This window comes from Saimiri boliviensis, chromosome 5 (genome assembly GCF_048565385.1).
Source record: "Saimiri boliviensis isolate mSaiBol1 chromosome 5, mSaiBol1.pri, whole genome shotgun sequence".
Lineage (NCBI taxonomy): Eukaryota > Metazoa > Chordata > Mammalia > Primates > Cebidae > Saimiri > Saimiri boliviensis.
The window spans coordinates 80,759,547-80,778,725 of NC_133453.1; the positions used below are offsets into that span (position 1 = coordinate 80,759,547).

The 19,179-nt window shown below is 43.8% G+C and overlaps 1 pseudogene; it reads right to left on the minus strand.

Annotated features, from left to right (window-relative positions):
* Nucleotides 1-8,677: 8,677 nt before the first annotated feature.
* Nucleotides 8,678-9,725, minus strand: LOC101047196 (heterogeneous nuclear ribonucleoprotein A1-like; annotated as a pseudogene).
* Nucleotides 9,726-19,179: the final 9,454 nt, after the last annotated feature.

Consider the following 19,179-nt stretch of genomic DNA (forward strand, 5'->3'; position numbering starts at 1 on the left):
TACAACCTCTCTGGAGGGCTCAAAGGTATGGGACTCTGAAATAATGACCCAATTGCTCATATAAGCCATAAAAAAGCTATGGTATATCAGAATCTACCATGGGGATAGATTTAGGGGTAGATTAATAATTTTTGCCAGCATATACTGCTTTTCTAAGTAAAGTCTGAGCACGTTCCCCTAATATTTTTAGATAAGATAGAGGATTTTTACATTCCCTTTTCTTCTTTATCTATAGTGATGGTTTACTGTTGTGCAGGAGAGCCTGATTTTTGCTCATTAACTCATATGTTCATACAAATATTATACTAAAATATTCCCAGGTGGTTAAATCAGAGACCCAGGAGATCCATTGTGAATGGTAGACAGGGCTTCTTAGAAGCAAAATGAGAGTGAATATCCCAGAGGCCTGTGAAAACGACCCTGGGCAGAAGTAGCCCGGGAGGTCCACTGTGTAGCTGTCCTGCTGCAAAAAGAAGCAGGGGCTGTGAAAAGCCTCTCAGGGCTGGTGCTGGCTGCAGCAGAGTCAGGGCCTCAGGGCAGCAGAAACCCCCCCGCCCCCCCCAGGTTTAGAGCCTGCAGTGTTGGCTGTTGAGCTGGGGGAGGAGGGAGAGGGGATGGGGAGGGCTTTGCAGCAGGTGGGGAGATAGAGGTGGGAGCAATATGGGGGGCAGGGGAAAGGGATGGGTGAGGCACTGTAGTTCTCAAGGGCACAGCAGCAGTCTCCCCACTACACTACTTTGCCCTGTGATTTTTGGGTGTTGTCCCAAATGCCCAGCCTCCAAGCATGGTTCTCCAGCTCTCCTGGTAATTTTGGATGAGCCTCCCTCGATCCTTTTAATAAACCCCTTTTCTGCCTAAATTCATCAGAGTTAGTGTCTGTCACTTGCAGCTAAGACCCTAACTGACTTGGGTATTCTGCTGGGGAAGCTAGAATGTGAATCTAGGCAGCTGGACTACAGAGCCCACACTCCTAAGCCCGGCAGGAGCCACCTCTACCATGGGCCAGTCACTGTGCCAGGCACCAGGCCCGGTGCCTCGCAGAGGGGGATCATACAGATGATTGTCCAAAATGGACACTTTTGTGAATGAAAAAGGATTCTCTTCATAATTATGCCAGGACTGTTCTGGGCTTCCTACCTGCGTGCCCTACTGAGGTATTATGCCTTTTTCCGTATGCTATGGAGGTTAATGGGATCTGCTGAAAATTATACGTGTAGTTTAGGGCCCAGAGCTAACGGTCAGGTTCAATCCTGTTTCAATTCTCCAACAGCAGTGGTTAATTTTATGTGTCAACTTGGCTGGGTTAAGGGATGTCCAGATAGCCAGTAACACATTATTTCCGGGTGTGTCTGTGAGGGTGCTCTGGGAGATATGGGCATTTGAATTGGTGGACTCAGTAAAGAAGGTCGGCCCTTATCAATGTGTGTTGGCTTCACCCATCTGTTGAGGGCCTGACTAGAATGAAGAGGTGGAGGAAGAATGAAGCTGCTGTCTTCTTGAGCCGGGACATTTCTCCTCCTGCCTCAGTCATTGAAGATTCTGGTTCGTGAGCCTTTGGGGCCTTATACAAGTTCTTTCTCCCTGCTTGTCAGTTCTCAGGCCTTTATATTTGGACTGAATTACATCACTGGCTTTCCTGTTCCTCAGCTCCAGATGGCAGATCTTGGGACTCCTCCACTTGCATAACTGCATGAGCCAATTTACATAATAAATCACTTATCTATCTATATATATCCTATTGGTTCCATTTCTCTGGAGAACCCTGACTAATACACCAAGATAAAGTCAGGACTGTCTATTCTGCTAAATGTCCATTTAATTTCTTTACCAGCAAATATGAAAACCCTGTTTAAAGAGTAGACTTTTCTAGAAGGATAATAATGCCTACCTGCCTTTAAGTGCATATGCGAAAGTATTCTAGGTTATGCTCACCGGGGACAGTAAGTTTAAGAAAAAAATGAAGCAAAAAGGAAAGAACTGCATTATTTTCAAGGAGTCCATGAAATTAACAAACCATGAAATGAATTGGTAAATTGGGGATATACCTGAGATAAGGTTAGTGGTTCCATGGAAATCTATAGGGCAGAAACATAGAAAGATGTTTTATTCTCTTAGCTTTTCCCTTGAGCAGGGCCTTGCATTTGTTTGAAAGAAATACACATGAGAAACTGCCGAAAAGAGCAAGGCCCCAAAGGACAAAGTCAGGCCACAAGAGAGAATGGGTAAACTGCCTTCCAAAGAGGGTTTCTGTCAATTGATAGGCCCTTGGTTAAGCATCTTAAAGAGTTTGTATCTGCAGGCATGGGTTAAAGAGTTTGGATCTGCAGGCATGGGTTAAGCAAAAATGGGGCTTGAAGCTGGAGCAGAGCTTAAAGGTTCTGCACAGATTAGGGAGTAGGAGGTACAGGAGGAGAATAAGGGAGAGAGAAGCCAGAGGGACTGGGAACCATATGGAGAAGGCTTGGAGAGAAAAGCTTTCCTACATCAATTCTGTTGAGGGCAAGACCAGAGGGGGCCTTTAAGAGAAGATAAGTATCTAATGTGCTGCCTGATTTGACCTCTCTCTGTTACTCACAGAGCTTCCGTAAAGACCAGAAAAATGAAATCCAAATGCTAGGCTTAACGAGTTTCTTGTGAGAATCAGTGAAGGGTCTGTGTTCTGCTTTCAAGCTGGCATGGGACCAGGATGCAGTTAATGCACTTGGGTGAAGGGGTCGCTGACCAGTAGGTATCTTCCTTGATAAAAGTGTGCTTATTTTTTACAGGGTACAAAATTACAGCTTGATAGGAGGAACAATAAGTTCATAACACTGTAGAATTACTGCAGTTAACAATAATACTTAGTTACAAATGGCTAGAAGGAGGGTATTGAAAGCTGCCAACACTGAAGCAGTGCTGGATAAATGTTTGAGATGGCGGATGTGCTAAATACCCTGATGAGATTGCTGTATATTACGCATATCAAAACATCACGATGTACCCCATGAATATGTACAATTATTGTTGATTAAAAATAAATACACATATACATAAAATAAAATATTTAAAAATTTTAAATGTGCCTATTTTGAAACTTAGTAGGAGTCAGGAAAGGGAGGGAGGAAAGAAACATCAGTGGACTAAGGAGACCATAACTGTGGGAGAGATGGCATTGACGAGATGAGGAACAACACAGAGAAAGATAAAATGGGTTAGAATTCCAGAGAGGATTTGAGAAGGGAGTCTGTCAAGATTTTAACTCAAGTACAGACATGGAATGACAGAGCATGGTGAGGAGAGGGACAGGTGATGCAGACATCTCTGGATCACTGAGGCTTAAATAGGTTGCACCATGAGTCCTAGAGAAACATGGTTAAGAGGCTCAGCTAGGCGAAAACTTGGAATGCCTTGGGACAAGTTTCAGCAATGGTGTTGAAGATTACCCTACTGAGCTTTGGTGAAGCCATGGGCTTTGTTCACCCATTTTCCTTTTTTTTCTTTCTCCAATTATTGCTCATTATTTCTTTAATTATACCTACTAGATTACATGGTGGGAAAAGGCACATTTGTGACTTTTCTTTTATTCCTACTTCTTCCTCTGTTTACTTCCAATTTCTGTCCATCTTCCAGAGCAGAGAGTCCAAACATTTTTGAGCATAGAGATGTTTTAATATCAAAAATATGCAGTCCAAGCATGGTGGCTCATGCCTGTAATCCAAGTAATTTGGGAGACCGAGGTGGGTGGATCACTTGAGGTCAGGAGTTTGAGACCAGCCTGGCCAACATGGTGAAACTCGGTCTCTACTAAAAATACAAAAATTAGTTGGGTGTGGTGGTGTACACCTATAGTCCAAACTACTTGACTTGAGAGGCTGAGGCATGACTATTGCTTGAACCTGGGAGGTGGAGGTTGCAGTGAGCCAAGATTGCACCATTGCACTCCAGCCTAGGTGACAGAGGTTGACCCTGTCTAAAAAAAAAAAAAATCTAGGAAAATTGTAAGAGCATTTGTTTCTACTAATTTAAAAATACATATAGTCAAAAGTATTGCTAATGCAATAACATTTCAATTGAATATTTCTTGTTAATTTTAACAGCATCCATAAACAGTTGAAAATACACATGTATTTGTTAGAATTAGGCTAACTGTAACAGATCTGAAAAACAGTGGCTTAAACAACATAGAACTTATTTCTCTATCACATGAAATATGGTGTCGGGCTCCACAATCACTGGCGACCCAGGCTATGTCCAGCTTTTGAGTTCATAGGCACTAGAGTGGCTCTTGTCATCACTATCCAAGATAGAAGTCTATCTAACATTTCTACATCTCGAGACGTAGGGTGAAGAAAAGAGGAGGAGAAGGAGCTAAGGACACACATCTCAGTTGTCTCTTAAGGACATTTCTGGAAATTACCATGTTATCTGTTTCCTGTTACATCCTATTGGCCAGAGCTTAGACATACCTCTACATCTAGCTGCAAGGGAAGCAGGGAAATGGAGTCTTTATTCTTGGCGGTCATGTGCTCAGATAAACTGCGGACACTCAATAAGAGAAAATTTAGAATGTACTTATTTTTAAACTTAGCAGGGATTATTATTGGGGGCAACTAGCATTTTCTGCCCCAAGAGATGTGTGTCGTTTGCCCATAGCCACATGGCAATTTAGTGCAGGGTCAGGACTACATAGAAGCTAGTTCTCCTAAATTTCCTGCTCCCTTCTGTCTTGTATCATTTTTATTCTCACTCCTTATCTTGTCCACTGAATACTGCACATCTTTATCATGGGTAGATGGGTAGATGCCTCTCTGACTTTCTTAAATTGCCATTTTCCCTTATGTTTGTGTGACATTCTGGTAACACTTAATATATGTGATGCTGTGTGTGAGTCTTCTTGCCATACTTAATCCCACATAACATAATACTCTCAAGTCACCAGAGATGAGAGATTTGGGGTTTAGGATGGTCCCTGAGGCACCTAAGAAAGTGTAGAGAAAGCAGGGAGCAAACAAGAATTGGTTACAGCTCACAAAGTAATTCTCGAGATAATCAGGAGAACTGCCACTGGAAGAGACTGAGATGAGACTCTTGAGGGTAGGTAAGAGGGTGAAATATGTGAATAATAAAGGAAGTCTTAGTGCTTGGGTGGTCTCTTGTGTAATATACTTTCAGAAGGTGAAAAAATATTTATGATTTTTGACTGTGTTGTTGCTGTACACAGCTCAACACTAAGGATGAGAGCTTTATCATTTGAACAGGCCATAATAACCACGGCTTTCCATTTTGTTTTCTTTTTCCTTTGTGCACTATTTTGAAGTACCAAATAAAATTGGGGTATCAACATTTGCAGAAAATTGACGTATCCTATTCAACACTATATTATAACTTCTAAATCTTGCCCAAATTCTTCTTCTGGCCAACCCTCTCTCATCTTTGAAATTAATATATATTTTTATATTAATATTTATAATATAATTATCTGTTATATAAATATATATGTAATATATATATTATATTTATATAATATATATTAATTTCAAAGATGAGAGAGGGTTGGCCAAAAGAGGAATATTATGTATATTATATAACTAATATATATATATTATATATAAACTAATAACTTCTTAGCCCTTTTGCAAAGCCAGACCCTCATTTTTTATCAGAGCAAAAGGATGAAAGCATAGATATAGTTGTATAGATGTGCATATAAATGTAGTTTAGCTTTGTATGCCTTTCTTCAGGAAGTGTGGAGCCAACTCTTTTTTTTTGAGATGGAGTCTCGCTCCCTCGCCTAGGCTGGAGTACAATGGTGCAATCTTGGCTCACTGCAACCTCTGCCCCTGAGTTCAAGCAATTATCCTGCCTCAGCCTCCCTAGCTGGGATCACAGGCATGTGCCACCACACCCTGCTAATTTTATGTTTTTAGTAGAGATGGGGTTTCTCCATGTTGGTCAGGCTGGTCTTGAACTCCCTACCTCAGGTGATCCGCCCACATTGGCCTCCCAAAGTGCTCGGATTACAGGCGTGACACGCTGTGCCCGGCCAATCAACTCTTGACTCTGGTGTGGAATCTCTTTGGCTGGCTGACTGCTCACAGCATGATGAGGCAAAGGAATCAGTTTGGGTATAATCAAGGAAGTGGAATTACTAGGAGTATTATAAAGGAAAGGATTCGTTACACAATTGTGGAAGAAGCTGGGGAAGTAAGACCTGAAAGGAGGAATCGGAAGATCAGAGAAAAGTTGTTAATCTGCCCCTAAGATGGGCAATTTGGAACTTGCCGGGGAATCTGGGAAGCCAGATACAGTCAGTTGGCAGAGTTGGACCATGAAGCAGAGCTGGTTGAAAGGTGTGATCTCTGCATAGCAATTGCTTCTGAGAGCCTGCAGCCAGCATCTGGCGGTGGGCTGCCGGATGCAGTTGGTCAGCTAGCAAAAGCTGAGCACAGAACAGGAGAGAGCAAGGAGAAGCTGCAAGCGGCTGTCTCTTCTCCATCTGTCTGTCACCTTCAGAGAATAATGGCTACTGCCTTAGTCCTGCCTTCCAAATCTTGCACAAATTCTTCTTTTGGCCAATTCTCTCTCAGAACCATATGGGGTTCTGGGAAATGTGATTCTAGATAAACCCAGTTGACACAGTACATATTCAACATAGTAAAATGGCCAAATAAAGGAAAATTATTGTTTGTACATTTTAAGGAAAATTCTAATATTAATGGGCCCCCAGTTCACCTGGGTCATATATTCACAGGTATGAAAATGACAGAGTCATAGAAAATTTGCCAGTTGCAAAATATCACACAATGTTTTTATAAGTATGGAATAGCTGTAAAATCTTGCCCTTAAAATTCCCATTATAGATATGGTTTTGGTTTCTAGTAGGTAGAGGGGAAAACTGTCTAGGAGAATTAGTTGAAATACTGAATGCTTTCCTGAGTTTGACAGAGTATTGAGAACAGACGGCTAAACTCTGTGGACCATAAAGTGTCCCACACCATTTACAAAGGCGATTTATCCCAGTAACAATTTCACTAATAGTTTCACACTTGGTGCTTATTAATTCTCATTACAGATTATTTCCCTTAGCTCCATTATGCTTTAATCTCAGCTGTTTTCTGGCACATTAACAGTATGGCAGACCCCCAAAGGAAGGCTGGTCACAGACTTTATGTGATGCAAAAATTAATTTGGCCAGCGAATTGGATGAATTGGAAAACTCAAGTAGGATCTTATTCTCCTCGGAAGACTCCAGGGGGCTGTGGAATCTCAAGTGTGAATAGCCTTGTCCTCTATAGAGGCCTCGGAGAAGTATTAGGTAGAGAGCAGCCAGAGAAGAGGCCTCTTTAGTCTTTTCTTGGGGAACTCACATAATATTGGAAAGTATACGCCATTGTTTCAACCTTGACACTTTATCCATTTCCCCCCAGGCTCTGACTAGGTTGGGAGGCATCAAGAGGCTGTGTCCCTTCCTCCCAAGGCTTCCATGAGCCGTCTGCAGGGCTGGCCCAAGGCCAAATTGTGGAGGAGGATGATGGCACCTTCTCTGATGCCTCTTTGGCCCTTTACACACTCCCTTCCCTGGTTCTAGGTGTCCTCAAGAAGACTTTGAGTTTGTTTTTTGGTATTTTTGAGACAGAGGAGTCTTGCTCTGTTGCCCAGGCTGGAGTTCAGTGGCATGATCTCAGCTCACTGCAACCCCTGCCTCCCGGGTTCAAGCAATTCTCCTGCCTCAACCTCCTGAGTATCTGGGAGTACAGGTGTGTGCCACCACACCTGGCTAATTTTTGCATTTTTAGTAGAGATGGGGCTTTACCATGTTGGCCGGGCTGATCATCTCCTGACCTCAGGTGATTCACCCAGCTTGGCCTCCCGAAGTGCTGGGATTAGAGATATGAGGCACCTCGTCCAGCCCTTGTGAAGACTCTGGTTGCCCAAGGTCACTCAGTGCTCTTCACTCCTTAGGCCAGCTTTCACTGGCCAGTGCCTTACTTGAGACTTTCCATTTTCTCTGCTCCTGTAAAAACGTTCCATCGCAGTGTCCCTCTGAGACCTTCCCTCAGCCACATCACAATACTGCTAATGGCTTTGACAATGCTCAGTCAGTAAGAGCCTCCTCAATGGTGGCAACTGGGTGTGTTTGGCTTCCCAGGTTTCCCTGCCAGTTCCAAATTAAACAATCTGACAGACAATAATTTGGGCAAGCCTGTGGAAGTTTCCACTGGCCACCTACTCCACCCACATGTAGGGTAAATTACACATATAAATGTCTGTTTGGTTAGTTGTTAATGCAATTGATGGCTAGTGATTGCTCAAACTCAAACTTCATACTTGTTTTGCATCTGATACGTACTTAATAAATGCCTTTTGGCCGAAGTCATTTTTATTTATTTATTTTTTCCACAGCACGTTAAAAAATAAAAGACATTTATTCAGTGTCATGATCAGACTATTACATTTAGCAATCAACAGCATGGGTGCAAAAAAAAAAAAAAAAAAAAGATCTATATTAAAACCCTTTGTTGGAATGCTTTCCACTTTCCACAGAACAGAAACTAAAATAACCTGTTATACAATTAGTCACAAATACAGTCCTCAAGTTTTTTGCCCATAAACGAGTATTTGTCTAAAACATATCTTCCTTGTAGCAGCTAGGCCCTGCCACCACTGTGCTTGGCTGAGTCCACAAATCTGCTGTAACCTGTAGCTTCCCTGTCACTTCTCTGGCTCTCCTCTCCTGCTAAGCTTTGTTTCCTAATTAAAATCTGCCACTGCCATGGCTACTGCTGCTACTGGAACTGCCATAGCCACCTTGGTTTCGTGGTTTGGCAAAGTATTGGCCTCCACCACCAAAGTGGCCAGAGCTTCTGCCTTCAAAGTTTCCTCCCTCCATGGGTCCGAAATTTGAAGACTGATTGTTGTAATTGCCAAAATCACTGTGGCTTCTACCACCTCCAAAATTGCCTCCATCATTACCAAATCCATTACAGCCACCCCCCACTGCCACCCTATCCACCACCACACAGCTGCCACCAAAGCCACCACAACCACGGAAGTTTCCTCCATGACCAAAGTTGTCATTCCCCCCAAAACCACCTCCATGACCACCACCAAAGTTTCCAGAACGACTTGGACCTCTCTGGCTGGATGAAGCACTAGCCGTCTCTTGCCTTGACAGGGTTTTCCTAACCTCACAACCATGGCCATTCACAGTATGGTATTTCTGAATGACAATCTTTCCACGGAGTCATGGTCGTCCAAGGTTCCAAAGGCAAAGCGTCTTTTCTTGCCACTGCCTCGGTCAGTCATGATATCAATCACTTCAGTTTTTCCACACTGTTCAAAATAATCTTGTAGGTGTTCTTCAGTGTCTTCTTCAATGTCACCAACAAATATCTTTTTCACAGTTAAGTGGGCACCTGGTCTTTGAGAATCTTCTCTTGAGACAGTTCTCTTTGGTTCCTCAACTCTTCCATCCACCTCGTGTGGCCTTGCATTCCTGGCTGCATCCACCTCCTCCACAGTGGCATAGGTGACAAACCCAAAGCCCCTGGGGCGCTTGGTGTTTGGATCTCTCAGGACCACAGTCCGTGAGCGTTCCCCATTGCACGGAATGGCTCCTCAGGCTTCTCATTGGTTATTTCAAAGCTCAACCCTCCAATGAAGAGCTTGCACAGCTTTTTGAGCTCTTTCAGAGACTCTGACGGCAAGAAGAGAGACTTTAACGATGCTTCTAAGGTGGCGTCCATGGGCAGAAAAGTGGTTGACATAGTTTTGAATAGTGTTTGTTCAAGGGTTTTACTTTCTAAATTACAGAGACAAGTGAGACATCAATAATCCAGGAAAGAGTTAGCAGGAGTTTCAGGGAAAGAGTAGTAATTACGGGTGGCAGGGTTGGGCGTGTGGCCAGGTGAGCAGAGTCCCTAGCAAGGATATGTGAGGCTCTAGGCCAGGGGATTCAATGTATTTCAGCTTGTGGCAAGATTTGGAAAAGGAGGCGAGTCATTGTTGGGGTCATGTAAAAGGCCCAATTGCAAGTGTCCAAACGAAATAACTGAGACCAACTCAGCCAGTGCCTGAAGGGATTCAGACCACTCCTAGGAGCACGTTCCTTTTCAGCAGGTCTTGGGTCTCCTTTCATGGGTCCTGTCAAGGTCTCAGTCCTACAAGGTTTAGACCCTGTTGCTCAGGGCTAGGCATTTTAGACCCTTCTACTATGCTTCTATAGATCTGGCCGCTGTAGGTACTCACATTAAGTGGAGACATAAAATATCACACCTGTAAGTGGATTACAGGTGTGAGCCACCATGCACGGCCTTACCTGGCATTTTTGACAGCATGTGTAGCTTACAAAGATTTTGTAAGCTTGTCTTCGAGTATGGGGCGTTTGAATTGTGATAGCTGTACCATTACATGAATGGATGGGCTGGACTTGTTTTTGGTGGTCTGTACTCTGTTCCCATGATAATAACTGTGAATAGTGTCCTGGTAGCCAAATATAACTCAGCTTTGCTCCCAGAAAATGAAAACATGTTTAAAAACTTGGTGGATTAGAAATGTCTAACCTCTCTTTAGAAAGATGTTATTGTCCATTTTACTCCAGATTGTTTGCAGCATACCTTGGGTCTAGACAACATAAACTACTCATCAAAGCCTTCTGTTACCTCAACCTGGCCAGAAACTCACAGATTCTAAGCAAATATGTATAGAAAAATAAAATGTTTTTTTTTTTTTAAACAACTGGGAGGACAAGGACAGTGTGGAGTGGCAGTGGTGGCAATGGTAGGCTTGCCTTTTGATGGGTAGGTGGCAGGGGGCAGTGGCAGGGAGTGGGCAGAGAGAGGAAGCTTCCCAACCTCCTCCCTAGAAGTCTCCCCTGCCCTGGGCAGACAGGGCTCTTGTGGCAGAGCTGTTGAAGTCACAGGACATGGCTGCATGCCATTGACGTCCGCATTTTAAATTTCCTGTTATTTAAAGAGCATTGAAAATGCAACATAGAGTATGTTGTTTTTCAAACTAATTTGCATGTTTGTTATACTTAATTTCTTGCTTAAGTTTTCTAAATGGGAATCCTTTACTTCCGCCTTTAGGAAGTGTTTTCTGAGCCAGTTTTTCCTGAATCTTCCTGGCTTCTTCTGTTGTTTTCTGAGGAGGCTCTCAGCATTGATGCTCCTGTTGGCCTTTCTCCAGCTTGGCAGGGAGGGCGCCTCAACTAGTCAGGATCCCACTTCTCACCCGGGAGAGAAGCCAGCTCAACACAGGGATCCACTTGCCTTCAACCCTGCGACAAGCAGCTTTAGAGCTGATTGTTGACCTAGTTACCATTTCCACGCTAGCGTAGCGTGGGTGTAATAAACCTGGGTTCGTCTGGGCAAAGAGCATTGCATCCCCATGAATGTGAAGGTGGCAATCCAAGGCCTGGCCTTGTTTCACAAGCGTCTTTACAGCCAGTGTCTCTCCTAGTCACCACTGTGGAGACTCCTTTCTCCTACACACATTCTCCAGACAGGTTCTTACCTGACCTGGGATGGCTGGAAGGAAGGGGAGGGCGAGGGAGGGACTCTGCCGTCAGGAGGCTGTACTCTGGCTCAGTCAGTCATTAGGAACTTGTGCTGACTTGGTAGGAGGCATCTACTTGAAAACCACACTGTTCAGCAATGCATGTTCACACACAGACCTTAGAAATCTATTAAGTATTGGGCTGCCCTTCTATGATCGATTAAAATGTCTGGTGCCTTTTGAAAAAATTTTACTTGAAAATTAACAACTTTCTCGTAAAAAAAAAAAAATGCAAGCGATATAGAAAGGTGAAACGTAAAAGTTCCCCATTCCTCCTCCTCATCCCAGTGCTCCAGTGCTGGGTGTGTATTTGTTCAGATAAGTTCTACATACACACGTGCACACACGCACACACGCACACACACACACACACACACACTTCACATACTTAGAAAAAACCAAGTAGGTCATATTATACATAAAGCTATACCATGTGCCTTTATCAATTATCATTATCAGTTAGCTTTTTCTATGTTTAGTTTTTTTTTTTCATTTTTAAAGAAAAAGTGTAACAACAAGAAAAGTTATTGGCTTTCTGATAGGTACATATTCAGACAAGGTTCTGTAGCTCCACTAAGCCAAGTTTAGCTGATAACTGCTGGTACAACTGACCCCGGGCTGCCCAGCCCCCTGGCCACTGCTGCCTCCTCTCACCCCCAGTCCCCATGCATGTGCCCACGACAAGGACTGTGGCATCTTATCAGGTACCCGTGGAGGTGCAGGCATGAACTCCTGGCAAGGGAGAGTCAGCACGTGGCCATTTTGGCTGGATATGAAAAAACCGGAAGGCCTCCTGGCTCAGTAGTGACCCTGGGTTTGGCAGAAGTACTTCAAACACCGTCTGGTTTAGTGGATGCTGACGCCATTTCTCCTTATGAATGGTCCAGCATTGGTCATCAGGCAGAATCTCCAACGGCTTATGATTTCTTTGTAGCCCAGACACGCTAAGGGGGTCAAGTAGCTGGAGTCTTGGTTTTTTTATTCCTACCTTTGGTGTGTAGGTATTTTGCCAATTCTATTTTAGGGATGTAGGGGATATGGGGGTAGGTGGGGAGCTTTGATCTTATATGTAACGATTATAAAGGAACTTGAGTCTGACACATTCCTTTGGAAAGTCATGATTTGAACAACGGTTAGCTCTTCAGAAGTTAATTCTCTTGACTAACAGCCTCTCTTGTAAACTGCATCTCTGTGATGGTGACTTCCAGACCTTCCTATCTTTTGCCCCAGCCATTCTTAAACTCCTGACCTGTCAGACCCGCTTCGTTCCCTGGATTCCCAGGTCCCTCAAGTCTAATATGTTCAAAAGCATGACTATTATCTTCACCTATTTCTTATTACCACCCTTCTTATCACTTAAGAGAGAAGCTACTAAAGCATTAATTCTTCCCTTTCCCTCCTCTCTAATTGTTCAGTAAGTCCCATTGATTCTAGCTCAAAAATGTCTTTCAAAATTGCTCCGTTTTTCCTCTTCCCTCTGTTGAGACTATCAGCATTTCCCAATTTAATAAATGTTTATTAACACTACCATGTACCAGAAACACTCCTACCATCCAAGGGTTCATCATTTAATGATCCCATTTAACTTCCAGAGGGATTGTATTAAATTGCAAATCTGCCTGTAACTCCTCTCTGCCCAGAAACCTGCATTAGCTCCTAGCTGCCTAGGATTCAATCCAACTCCTTGGTGGGACTTGATCTTTTCACATCATTCACTCTGTCCTGCAGTCTTGCTTCCCAACATTCCCCTTAATCTCACCCTCTGGTGGGGTTCCAGTGTACCCGCCAGGCCACAAACCCTATTTCACAAATCCTTGTTTTTGCACGTGCTGATTCCTCATATGGAACTTCTTTTTCAGATTCTTCTCAAACACTAACTCCTTTCTTAAATCTTTACCTGCCCTCTGTATTTTCACAGCTCTTTGCTCAATGCTTTAGCATGTACATATCACCCTGTGTTTGCTAATATCTTGGACTCTGCAGTAGCCCCAGTTTCCAGACTGTTAGTAACTTGAATGCAGGAACTGCATCTACTTCAGGTCAGTATCCCTCACATTCAGCTTGACGCCTGGCACGTAAGACCACACATACACCCCTGTGGACAGGTAGGTGTGCACCACTGATGCAGCATTGTGAATGACTATCCCTGAAGGAATGACATAGGATAGGGGCAGTTCTCCAGCAGGAAGAGGAGTGCTGGGCAGACAAAGCATCAGACGTCCACGCCAGGTGCATGATTTTAGGTTAGGATAGTAGTTCCTTATACTTGTCAATAAAAAAAAAAATAGTTCAAATTTGTTAGCTCTTAGGGGTGTATAGCTGAGGTTTGTGAGTGGCCCATTTTATTGTATTGAAAGCAGAAGAGAGGTTAAAGACAGTAGGTATTTGTCTTAGTTCACTTTCTGTAGCTATAACTGAATACCACAGACTGAGTGATTTATCTAGCTCATGGTTCTAGAGGCTGGGAAGTCTAAGATCATAGTGCTGGCGTCTGGTGAGGACCTTCTTGCTGCATCCTAACAAGGCAGAGGCATCACATGGTGAGACAGAGCAAGTGTGCTAGTTCAGGCCAATCTCTCTTCTTACAAAGCCACCAGCTCCATCATGGGGCCCCACCCTGATGACCTTATCTAATTCTTATTACCTTCCAAAGGCTCCACCAGCCATCAACATATGAATTTGGGATTTATGCTTCCAACACAGGCTGGATGAGGTGGCTCAGGCCTGTAATCCCAGCATTTGGGAGGCTAGGGCAGGTGGATCACTTGAGCCCAGGAGTTTGAGAAAATCCTGGAAACATGCTAAAACTCCATCTCTATCCAAAATACAAAAAATTAGTTGGGCATGGTGGCGTATACCTACAGCACCCACTACTTGGAAGGCTGAGGTGGGAGAATCACCTGAGTGCAAGAGGTCAAGGTTGCAGTGAGCCATGGTTGTGCCACTGCACTCCAGGCCTGGGTGACAGAGACCCTGTCTCAAAGTAAATACAGTAACACATGAAACTTTGGGGACATATCTAGCCATTGCAGTATTCCAGGTCAGTGCTTCTCAAACTGCTACGCTCACATAAACCCAACTGTTAAAATGCATTAGGTTGGGTGGGACCTAAGATTCTGCATTTCTTACAAGCTTGTATTAACCTGCTTGGGCTGCTGTAACGAAATACCACAGACTGGGTGGCATAAACAACAGAAATTTATTTTCTCATAGTTATAGAAGCTGGAAGTCTAAGATCAAGGTTGTTTTCTGGCCTCTCTTCCTGGCTTGCTGTTGGTCACCGTGTCTTCACATGTCATTTATTCTGTACATGCAAGGAAAAAGCAAAAGCTCTCTGATGTCTCTTCCCTTTCATATAAGGACACCAGGCCTATTGGATTGTGGCCCCATCCTTGTGACCTCATTTAAGCTTAGTTATCATCTTAAAGGCTCTCCCTCCAAATACAGTCACACTGGGGAAACACGATGTAGTCTATAACAAAGCTTTACGTTGAATCTGTGTACTGCAACATCAGCACCACCTGCCTGGCCAGAAGTGCTAAAGTGAGCCAGAGGCATGTCTAGAGCTTTGAGGAAGCAAGACCCAACTGGAGTCGAGGGCCTGGATGCTGTGTGGATCTGGAAAGAGTGTGGTGGACTCTCTTAAGATTCCTTGGGTATTGTTCTCTGAGTAGGTCTTCTTTGAATATTAAGACAAAAAAGTGTCTTGAATTTGGTGATTAGTAGTTGTTTAGTTTTTTTTTAGATAGGATCTCACTCTGTCACCCAGGCTGGAGTGCAGTGGTGTGATCTAGGCTTATTGCAACCTCCGCCTTTCAGGTTCAAGTGATTCCTGTCTCAGTCTCCTGAGTAGCTGGGATTACAGGTGCCCACCACCATGCCTGGCTAATTTTTGTATTTTCAGTAAAGATGAAATTTTGCCATTTTGGCCAGACTGATCTTGAACTCCTGACCTCAGGTAACCTGCCCACTTCAGCCTCCCAAAGTGCTGGGATTACAGGCATGAGCCACCATGCCCGGCCAGTTGTTCAGTTATTTTTCGAGTTGGTTTGAAGTTTCATTTAGTAATAGCCTTTTCTTCATTTTGAGAATGTGTGATAATAGTAAAGGTTGAGAATCTGTGTCCGGGGTGTACCTTAAAGGTCTGAGAAGTTTCCCCAGCACAGATGACTGCACCCTGCCCCGTGGAGTAGAAGACTGGGGTTTTGATTCTTCATTATTCAAGAAGTGATGGACCTAGAACAGCAAGTGTTAGACAGATATCTTGGTCCTGGCCTCAGGTGGGGCCTGGTCTGCTCAGTGGGGTTCTGAGGTGGCCCCCTGGCTGGCAGCTCCTCTCCCCACTAGACCAATTATCCAAACATTGGAAATTAACTTTCACAGGACACACAGACTTAGTGAAGATATATTTATGAACGATGTGCCATCTAATTTTCTACTCCTTAGTAGAGCCCTCTCCGACCCCAAGTCCATCATGTGCTCCCAGCAGCCTGATTTGCTCAATTTGAGGTATGTTCTTCTTACAATGCTGTCTCTTACTCAAATGCCCTCCCCCAGGCCATTTGTCAAGATCCTGCTGTCCTCCTGCTCCCACATACCTCTTGACTGAAGCTTTACTTAAAAAAAAATTACAGAGGTACGATTCACATAACGAAATTAACTAGAGTGAACAATGCCATGGCATTTAGTACATTCACAGTGTGAATGTACTACCATCTCTGTTTAGTTCCAAAACATTCCCAATATCCCAAAATAGAATCCCACACTCATTAAGCAGTCACCCCTGCTACCATTCAACACACTCCCTAGCCCCTGGCAACCACGAATCCACATTCTGTCTCTATGGATTAGCATAATCTGGATAGTTCATATACATGGGCTTATCCGATGTGTGACCTTTTGAGTCTAGCTTCTCTCACTTAGCATTAACAGTCTACAGGTTCATGTGTGCATCAGTACTTCAGTTCTTTTTATGGCTGCATAATATTCCATTGTATGTACGTGGCCACAATTTGCTTACCTCTTCATTCATTGACAGACATTTGGGCTGTTTTTATCTTTTGACTCTTGTGAATAATGCTGCTATGAACATTGTGTACAAGGATTTGTCTGAGCACCTGTTCTCAATTCTTTTGGGTATGTGTGCTGGGTAATGTGGTAACTCTGTGTTTAACTTTCTGAGGAACTGTCAAACTGCTTTCCATAGCATCTGAGTCATTTTTCACTCACACTGGTGGTGTATGAGGGTTACAATCCCTCCACAGTCCTGTTATCTGAGGCTTTGCTTTTTTGGAGAAGGTGCATAGTTTCTACTTATTTTGTAATTATTAAGCAAAAAGTAGTTTGGTCTTTTCAGCCAAACTTGTCAATCAAGCTTAGAAAACATATAGGATACATTTTGGTGAGCAGAAAGCCTGATTTAATTAATTTAACTAATTAAAAAGGATTTAACACTGTTTTTCCAGTTATTTCATTTACTACAATTTGTGCTGAAGCTTTACTTTTTAAAACCTTCAGTAACTTCCTTTTGTGCCCAACTCTGACCCACGCCCAAATCTAACCCATCCCTGCAGCCTACCTCTTATCGCACTATATTATGATTTTCCATTCACGTGTCTCTTTGTGTTAGACTTGGCAGTTGCAGACTGGCATAGCATGTGGGCAGAGAGCCTCTGGTGCCTGCAGAATGCAGACTGGCCACCTCCCAGGTGGGCAATGGGTGTCCAGGAATGTGTTACTAGGCGGGCACAGGGGGGCCCCCTGGTGGCAAGCAGGAATAAGCCTACACAGTCTCTCACCTTCCCTGGCCCCAACACTAGCATAACACACTTTTTTTTTTTTTTTTTTTTTTTTTTTTTTTTTGAGACGGAGTTTCGCTCTTGTTACCCAGGCTGGAGTGCAATGGCGCGATCTCGGCTCACCGCAACCTCCGCCTCCTGGGTTCAGGCAATTCTCCTGCCTCAGCCTCCTGAGTAGCTGGGATTACAGGCACGCGCCACCATGCCCAGCTAATTTTTTGTATTTTTAGTAGAGACGGGGTTTCACCGTGTTGACCAGGATGGTCTCGGTCTCTCGACTTCGTGATCCACCCGCCTCGGCCTCCCAAAGTGCTGGGATTACAGGCTTGAGCCACCGCGCCCGGCCTGCATAACACACTTTATTGACTTTACAGTGATGAAAGGAAGACAAATGAGGCACCAGATGGGCAAGCATGCTGAGCTCTTTGGAGAAAAGAGGCTGTGTAAATCCAAGTCTTTCTTGTATTGAAGAAACAAGGCAAATGACTTCTTGGGTCTGCAAAAAAGGAATGTCAGTCCAGATCATGGAAATGGCATTCGGTGGCATCCGAATGAATCCTCATGCAATAAAATGCAAGGCTTATGGGCAAGCTGTGAGTCCAGGGTGCTGCGCTGTCATGTAGTGATGAGGTGAGAGTGTGCCCCTGCATGACTAAGCTCTTCCTTTTCATTTGTTGTGTGTCACTGTAAAATTGGAGGAGCATATGAATTCTTCCTGCGGCCCGTGTGAGAACATTGGCCACTTCCCATTTACCAAAAGACACCACAAAGGTGCTAAGCCCTAGCAAGGCAAAGATAAATACAATCTCATCCTACTCTCAATGCGTCCACATGTCTGATGCCGCATGCTATGAATCCACATACCTGGAATATTTTAAAAGACAGAAGTCTCAGTGGGAAGGAATATAAGATTTGCTTGCAGGCACACGTGAAAGACATGATGCAGAGCCATTTTATGTTCTTTATTTGGGTTTTATTTGGTCAGTTGGGTCCCATCCTTAGACAAAAAGCTAAATATTTTTCAGATATGTTGGCATTTTTCAGGCTGTTATAAGACTGACTTTTCTAGTACCAATAGATGGGCGGTACATTAAGTCAGAGAGAAGCATTTGACTATGAGCTTTTCTTTTATTTTCTTTTTTATTTTTTTTTGAGACGGAGTTTCGCTTTTGTTACCCAGGCTGGAGTGCAATGGCGTGATCTCGGCTCACCGCAACCTCCGCCTCCTGGGTTCAAGCAATTCTCCTGCCTCAGCCTCCCTAGTAGCTGGGACTACAGGTGTGCGCCACCATGCCCAGCTTTTTTTGTATTTTTAGTAGAGACGGGATTTCACTATGTTGATCAGGATGGTCTCGATCTCTTGACCTCATGATCCACCCACCTTGGCCTCCCAAAGTGCTGGGATTACAGGCATGAGCCACTGCGCCTGGTGACTATGAGCTTTTCTTAACTGAAGTCACGATAGTCTCCCTTTACCTGTGGGGGATACATTCCAAGACCCCCATGGATGCCTGAACTCTCTCTATATTATTTCTTTTGCTATATATATGTACCTATGATAAAGTTTAATGTATAAACTAGGCACAGTAAGAGATGAACTACAATAACTAATAATGAAATAGAACAGTTACAACAATATGCCAGCATCACTACCTTTGTGCTTTGAGGCCATTATTAAGTAAAATAAGGCTTCTTTGAACACGTGCAGTGTGATGCGGGGACAGCCGATCTACTAAGAAGAAGGCTTCTAAGTGACTCACTCAGAAGTGTGAACAGCACTGACAGGGTGGACAAAGGGATGATTCCTGTTCTGGGTAGGACAGAGCAGGATTGTGCAAGATTTGAT